The sequence below is a fragment of the Nomascus leucogenys genome, chromosome 11, assembly GCF_006542625.1.
Source record: "Nomascus leucogenys isolate Asia chromosome 11, Asia_NLE_v1, whole genome shotgun sequence".
NCBI classification, from domain to species: domain Eukaryota; kingdom Metazoa; phylum Chordata; class Mammalia; order Primates; family Hylobatidae; genus Nomascus; species Nomascus leucogenys.
Window position 1 is genome coordinate 44,823,871 of NC_044391.1, and position 8,006 is coordinate 44,831,876.

An 8,006-nucleotide genomic window follows, 5' to 3' on the forward strand; every position below is an offset into this window, starting at 1 on the left:
CAGGCTGGCTCAAACTCCTGGCCTCAAGTGATCCTCCTGCTTTGGCCTCCCAAATGCTGGGATTATAGGCCCAAGCCACCATGCCTGGTCCTCTTTTTACTTTTTAAAAAAACATGGCTATTAGAAAATTTAAAATTATGGTGACTCACGCCTGTAATCCCAGCACTTTCGGAGGCTGAGGAGGGCAGATCACTTTAGGCCAGGAGTTTGAGACTACCCTGGCCAACATGTCAAAACCTTGTCTCTACTAAAAATACAAAAATTAGCCAGGTGTGGTGGCACATGCCTGTAATCCCGGCTACTCAGGAGGCTGAGGCAGGAGAATCACTTGAACCTGACAGGTGGAGTTACAGTGAGCTGAGATCGCCCCACTGCACTCCAGCCTAGACAACAGAGTGAGACATTGTCTCAAAAAAAGGAAGAAAATTTCAAAATACACATACTGCTCATAATGTATTTCTGTTGGACAGTAAAGATCTGCAAGACTGGATCTCCAGGAGATAAATTGCAAGGAAAAAGAAAAGATAATAGAGGAGAAGCAAGAGACGAAAGATGATTTTAGAAAGTATCAGCCAATTGCAATGGGTGGCCCTTGTTTGGATTCTGATTTAAAGCTACAAAAAATCCTGATAGTTACATGAAAGTTATGAGATTTGGAAATTTGCACACTCACTAGATATTTGATGATTTAAAGGACTGTGACTACTTTTTATTTGTACTGTTTTATTTTTGGTTAGGAGTGATGATGACATTGTGGTTTGTTAAAAGGAACGTCTTTTAAGGCCACACACACATACACACACGCGCGCGCGCACACAAACACGCATTTTTTTTTTTTTTTTTTTTTTGAGGCAGGGTCTCACTCTGTTGCTCAGGCTGGAGTGGAGTGCAGTGGTGTGTTCAGGACTCACTGCAACCTCAACTTCTCGGTCCTCCCACCTCAGCCTCGCAAGGAGCTAGGACTACAGGCATGTGTCACCACACTCAGCTAATTTTTTGTATTTTTAGTAGAGACGGGGTTTCGCCATGTTGCCCAGGCTCTTCTCAAACACCTGGGCTCAAGCAATCCACTCTCTTGGACCTCCCAAAGTACTGGGATTACAGGCGTGAGCCACCGTGTCTGGCCAAGACCATATATATTTTATGATACCATTTATATGCAGTGTTCAGAATAGGCAAATCTATAGAGGCAGAAAGATCAGTGGTTACCGGGGGCTGGGGTGGGGAAGTGGGAAATGACTGCTAATGGGTATGGGGTTCGTTTTCAAAGGATGATTAAAATGTTCTAAAATTAGATTGCAGGGATGGCTTCATAATTCTGTGAACATGCTATAAACCACTGAACTGTACATTTTAAATGGGTGGATTTTATGGTATGTACATTCTATTTCAATAAAGACACTTTAAAAAGGAAGTGTTTTAATTAAGAGACACATAAAATTTGCAGATAGGAAAACAATGAAGATAACCTCAAGACTGTTTACTGACTAGGAATAAATCAGTAACCAAAATGTGGTTTCTGTTGGGTGAGGTGACTCATTCCTGTAATCCCAGCGCTTTGGGAGGCTGAGGCAGGAGGATCCCTTGAACCCAGCAGTTCAAGACCAGCCTGGGCAACATAGGGAGACCTCATCTCTGTTAATATAATTAAACATTTAAATAAATAAATAAATAAAATGTGATTTCAAACACCAGAAAGGGCCTTCCAAGCTATAGTAGATGTTTTGAAATCTACAAAGTACTTCATCAATGAAGATGTGATTTGTAAACTGTCAAGAACTCTGGCAACCATGAAGAACTTGGGTAATTATAGAACAATGCTACTTATTTTTTTTTTTCTTTTGAGATGGAGTCTTGTTCTGTTGCCCAGGCAGGAGGGCAGTGGCACAATCTCGGCTCACTGCAATCTCCACCTCCCAGGTTCAAGCAATTCTCTGCCTCAGCCTCCCGAGTAGCTGGGATTACAGGCGCATGCCACCATGCCCAAGTAATTTTTGTATTTTGTAGTAGGAACGGGTTTCACCATGTTGGCCAGGCTGGTCTCGAACTCCTGACCTCAAGTGATCTGCCCGCCTCAGCCTCCCAGAGTTCTGGGATTACAGGCGTGAGCCACTGAGCCCGGCCACAATGCTACATTTTTTTTTGAGACGGAGTCTCGCTCTGTCGCCCAGGCTGGAGTGCAGTGGTGCAATCTCAGCTCACTGCAAGCTCCGCCTCCCAGGTTCACGCCATTCCCCTGCCTCAGCCTCTCTGAGTAGCTGGGACTACAGGTGCCCGCCACCACGCCCGGCTAATTTTTTGTATTTTTTAGTAGAGACGGGGTTTCACCGTGGTCTCGATCTCCTGACCTTGTGATCCGCCCGCCTCGGCCTCCCAAAGTGCTGGGATTACAAGCGTGAGCCACCGCGCCCGGCCTAATGCTACATTTTTTTAATGCAGATTTTCATATGAATGGAAATACAGAAAAAGCATCTGGACTTTGGGAGGCCAAGGCAGGTGGATCACTTGAGGTCAGGAGTTTGAGACCAGCCTGGCCAACATGGTGAAACCCCGTCTCTACTAAAAATACAAAAAATTAGCTGGGTGTGGTGGCACATGCCTGTAATCCCAGCTACTCGGGAGGCTTAGGCATGAGAATCGCTTCAACCCGTGAGGCAGAGGTTGCAATGAGCTGAGATTACACCACTGCACTCCACTTTGGGCAACAGAGCAAGACTCCGTCTCAAAAAAAAAAAAAAAAAATTAAAAATTTAAACTACACTGCAATACCGTTTTTCACCTATCAGATTGGCAAAAATCCAAAGATTTGACAGTGCGGTCTGGTGGCGAGGCTGTGGGGAGACAGGCACGCTCTCATATGATATTAATGAGAAAGAAAAATGGAGGGCAATGTCTGTCCAAATGACAAATGCATTTACCTTTTAACCCAGCTATCCCACTTCTGGAAGTTTATCCTCTGAGATGAACCGCACATGATTAACAGAATGTTGTATAACAAGAGTAATTGTTTTGTTTGTTTGTTTTTTGAGATGGACTTTCACTTTTGTTGTCCAGGATGGAGTGCAATGGCGCGATCTCAGCTCACTACAACCTCTACCTCCCAGGTTCAAGTGATTCTCCTGCCTCAGCCTCCCAAGCAGCTCAGATTACAGGTGCATGCCACCATGCCTGCTAATTTTTTGTATTTTTAGTAGAGATGGGGTTTCACCATGTTGGCCAGGCTGGTCTCGAACTCCTGACCTCAGGTGATCCACCTGCCTCAGCCTCTCAAAGTGTAGCAAGAGTAATTGTTATAGCCAGCATTGCTTTAGGCCCAAATACTACAGCCTTCCTCAGCACATTTCCCTCCATCTGCTGGAACTCCGCAGTAATACATGTATAAATGTAAAATGTCTGTGGTATAAATGACACCCTTGTGCAGTGCACAATGTGTGCAACTGTCCATGACAGTCCTGACTGCAACATGGGTTGTACAGCAAAACATTGGGAATAAAGCCAGTGTTCATCAACGAAGAATAGCAAATACACCATAATATACACATAGCGTGGAATATTGGACACCTGTAAAAAAGAATGAGGAAGCTTCCTATATCTCCAGAATATGTTGTTAAATAATGCAGACCAGTGATGTTATACCTATTATGTACAAAATGAGAAAAACAAGAATACCTGTTTGTATTTTCATTTAAAAAATGATGGAAGGATACAAAAGAAACTAACGAAAGGGCTTTACCATGGTAGATGTGGGAAAGAGTGGATTGGAAAAGGGCAGGAGTAAGACTTCTCACTTCACGCCTTGCTATATTTTGATATACATTTTTTGAGACAAAGTCTTGTGCTCTGTTGCCCAGGCTGGAGTGCAGTGGCACAATCATGGCTCACTGCAGCCTTGACCTTCTGGGCTCAAAGGATCCTCCCAGCTCAGTCAGCCTCCAGAGGAGCTGGGACTACAGGTGCACGCCTCCACATCCAGCTAATTTTTTGATATTTTTTTGTAGCAATGGGGCCTTTCTATATTGTCCAGGCTGGTCTTGAACTCCTGGCCTCAAGCAATCATCCTGCCTTGGCCTCCAAAAGTGCTGGAGATTACAGGTGTGAGCCACAGCACCTGGCTATATTTTGATTTTTTTTTTTTTTTTTTGATACAGAGTCACACTCTGCCACCCAGGCTGGAGTGCAGTGGCGCGATCTCAGCTCACTGGAATCTCTGCCTCCCAGGCTCAAGGGATTCTCCTGCCTTAGCCTCCTGAGTAGCCGGGATTACAGGCACCTGCCACCATGCTTGGCTAATTTCTGTATTTTAGTAGAGATGTGGGGGTTCGCCATGTTGCCCAGGCTGGTCTTGAACTCCTGACCTCAAGTGATCTGCCTGCCTTGGCCTCCCAAAGTGTGGAGATTACAGGTGTGAGCCACTGTGCCCAGCCTATATTTTGATTTTTAAAATCGTGAGTAATTATATATTCAAAAAATAAAATGAATACACTTTTCCCAGTTGCAGATTATAACTTTGTGTAACAGATGTTGAGCTGTAAAATGTCAGGTAGGTGACATTAAACCCTGTGATCTGTGCAGCCCCAGTCAGGAGAGATCATTACTCATTTTCAGTTGTGAATCATGTGTACCTTAGTTCCTGCAAATGCTTTTTGCTTCTGTTGTAGCCACCCCAGACTCTCTCCCTAAACCTGCCAGGCTCGAGAGTAGGGCTGAGACCCCCAGCCAGGGCCCAGCCCCCAGAAAGTGCTCACTGACTATCGATTAGACCAGATTAACAGATGAATCTGGAGGCAGTGTACTCTGGGGCCAGATCGCCTGAGGTCTAACCCTAACCTTGTCACTTATTAGCTGGGTGACCTTAAGCATGTCTGTTTATCTCCCTTGCCTCAGTTTCCACATCCATAAAATGGGAATAAAAAGCAATCCTGGCCAGGCATGGTGGCTCACGCCTGTAATCCAGCACTTTGGGAGGCCGAGGCGGGTGGATCACGAGGTCAAGAGATCGAGACCACCTTGGCCAACATGGTGAAACCCGTCTCTACTAAAAATACAAAGATTAGCTGGGCGTGGTGGCGCATGCCTGTAGTCCAGCTACTCGGGAGGCTAAGGCAGGAGAATTGCTTGAACCTGGGAAGCAGAGTTTGCAGTGAGCTGAGATCACACCACTGCACTCCAGCCTGGTGACAGAGTGAGACTCCTCTCCATCTCAAAAAAAAAAAAAAAAAAAAAAAAAAGCAGTCCTGCTGGGCATGGTAGCTTATGCTGGTAATCCCAGCACTTTGGGACCCTGAGGTGGGCTGACTGCTTCAGTCCTGGAGTTCAAGACCAGCTAGGGCAACATGTCAAACCCCATCTCTAAAATAAATAAATAAAATTAGCCAGGTGTGGTGGCGCACACCTGGAGTCCCAGTTACTTGGGAGGCTAAGGTAGGAGGATCACCTGAGCCTGGGAGGCAGCTGCTACAGTGAGTTGTGATCACGCCACTGTACTTCAGACTGACTGATAGAGCAAGACCCTGTCTCAAAGAAGCAAAACAAAACAAAAATGCAGTCCTTACCATGTAGGGTTGCTGTAAGGACTAAATGAGCGAATTCATTTATACGCAGGGCACAGAGTGAGAATATGGTAACTATGAGCTCTTCATGAAGGTGAAGGGCTCAGGCACAGTGACGGGTAAGAGGCTACGAGGGATCGGCTGGGAGGCAGGGTCCCAAGGATGTGAGGCTTAGGCTCAGGGAAGCAGGCATTGCCCCTCAGGGTTGGGAAGGAAAGGAAAAGGCCAGCTGTGACAAAGGCTGCCAAGATGACAAGTCAGAGGGGACAGTCAGAGGTAAAGAGGTCACTGATGATCTTGGTCAGAGGAGTTTCAGGAGCCTGACAGGGACGGAAGCTGGCAAGCCCCGAATCAGGGAAGGAGTGGGAGGTGAGAACGGAGGATCAAGGGCAGATGACTCTTGCAAGGCGTGGCTGAGAAGCAGAGAGACACAGCGAGGCTCTTGGAGGACAACTGGAAGGCATGGGGCACTTTGATTTTAACTCAGGGAACCCTGAGCTTACCTAAGTGCAGATGGCCAGTCACAGCTGCAACCCATAGACTAAGAAGCCATGGGCCAGATGCAGCAGCTTACGCCTGTAATCCCAGCACTTTGGGAGGCTGAGGCGGGCGGATCACTTGAGGTTGGGAATTTGAAACCAGCCTGACCATCACTTGAGGTCGGGAGTTCGAGACCAGCCTAACCAGCGTGGTGAAACCCCGACTCTACTAAAAATACAAATTAGCTGGGCGTGGTGGTGCATGCCTGTAATCCCAGCAACTTGGGAGGCTGAGGCAGGAGAATCACTGAACCCAGTAGGCGGGGGTTGCAGTGAGCCAAGATCACACCATTGCACTCCAGCCTGGGCAACAAGAGCAAAACTCTGTCTCAAAAAAATAAAAAGCCATGAATCCACACTGATACAAATGAATGGATGAATGAGAAAATGAAATGGACAAGAAGGAAACACTCTTTCTTACAGTAAAATGGTGCCTAGTGACGGTAAAGCATACGGCGAAATGAGAAAACCACCATTTGTCAGCTACTAGAGGAATAGTTGTTTCAGGCAAGAATCATCAATGGATGCTGACCCTAGAGTTAGCAGAATATTTACATAGCCTCAAAGTATATCCTCACAAGACACTTATTGATTCCAAAGGGAATAACAGTAACTTCATTGTGGAGCCCCTGGTGAACACCGAGTTAAGCCATCCAGGTTAACAACAGTAATGGGAAGAGACATTGGCCAGGTGCAGTGACTCACACCTGTAATCCCAGCACTTTGGATGGCTGAGGCAGGAGGATCGCCTGAGCCCAGGGGTCAAGGCTGCAGTGAGCTAGGATTGTCTGCTCTCCAGCCTGGGCAATAGAGCAAGACTCTGACTCTAAAAACAAATAATAAGTAAATAAACAGTAATGGGATGAAACCACATGTGCCTCCTAATACATTACACTGAGGACACATCACTTCTCTGATATTCCGCAAATGATGCATAACCCTAGTCTAATAATGATGAAAAACTCAGACAAACCCACACTGAATGACATTTTACAAAACAGTTTGCCCTGTGTTCTTCAAACATGTCAGGAAAGATAAAGACAGACCCAGGCACAGTTCCGGACTGAAGGAAGAAAACAGACAGAATACCTAAATGCAATCCCTGGTTCTGGGTTGGCAAAGAAAACACCTGACAAAAGAAATTTCTTCAACAAGAGAATTGAATAAGGTCTAGGATTAGATAGCAGCATTGTGCCAGTGTTAATTTTCCTGATTAGCATAATTGTCCTGTGGTTAGTAGGAGATGAATTTGTTCTCAGGGAGGATACACGCTGAAGCTGTTTCAAAAGTAAAGGGAAATTGGCTCGGTGAGGTGGCTCAGGCTTGTAATACCCAGCACTTTGGGAGGCTGAGGGGGCAGATCACTTGAGGCCAGGAGTTCAAGACCCAGCCTGGCCAACATGGGTGAAATCCTGTCTCTACTAAAAATTTAAAACACACACACACACACACACACACACACACACACACACACACTTAGCCGGACGTGGTGGTGCGTGCCTGTAATCCCAGCTACTCAGGAGGCTGAGGCAGGAGAATCGCATGAACGCCAGCCTGGGCAACAAGAGCAAAAGTCTGTCTCAAAAAAAAAAAAAAAAAAAAAAAAAAGAACAAAACAGGAAAGGAAAGGGAAATCATCATGATGGAGTAAAGAGAAAACATTTGGGCAATGTGGGTGAAGGGTATTCAGAAATTCTATGTGCTGAAATTCTTGCAACTTCTCTATAAACCTGAAGTGATTTCAAAATAAAAAGTTAACAAAATGGTAACAATGAAGATCAGGGAGTAGTAATAGTAGCTAACATCTCTTGAGCACTCACCATATTCCAGGTACTGCCCACACTGCCCATCCTCACAATAGTTAATAGTTGTTTTATTTTTATTTTTATAGATACGGGTTTCACTAGGTCGCCCAGGC

General features: G+C 45.6%; 1 pseudogene across 1 annotated transcript in view; it reads left to right on the plus strand.

Moving 5' to 3' along the window:
- Positions 1-7,859: 7,859 nt before the first annotated feature.
- The window catches only part of LOC115837360, a 20,826-nt pseudogene continuing 20,679 nt past the window's right edge, over positions 7,860-8,006 (plus strand). The window contains exon 1 of the transcript XR_004032413.1: positions 7,860-7,876. The product of XR_004032413.1 is annotated as a mitogen-activated protein kinase kinase kinase kinase 1-like (transcript). The remainder of the gene's footprint in view (positions 7,877-8,006) is intronic.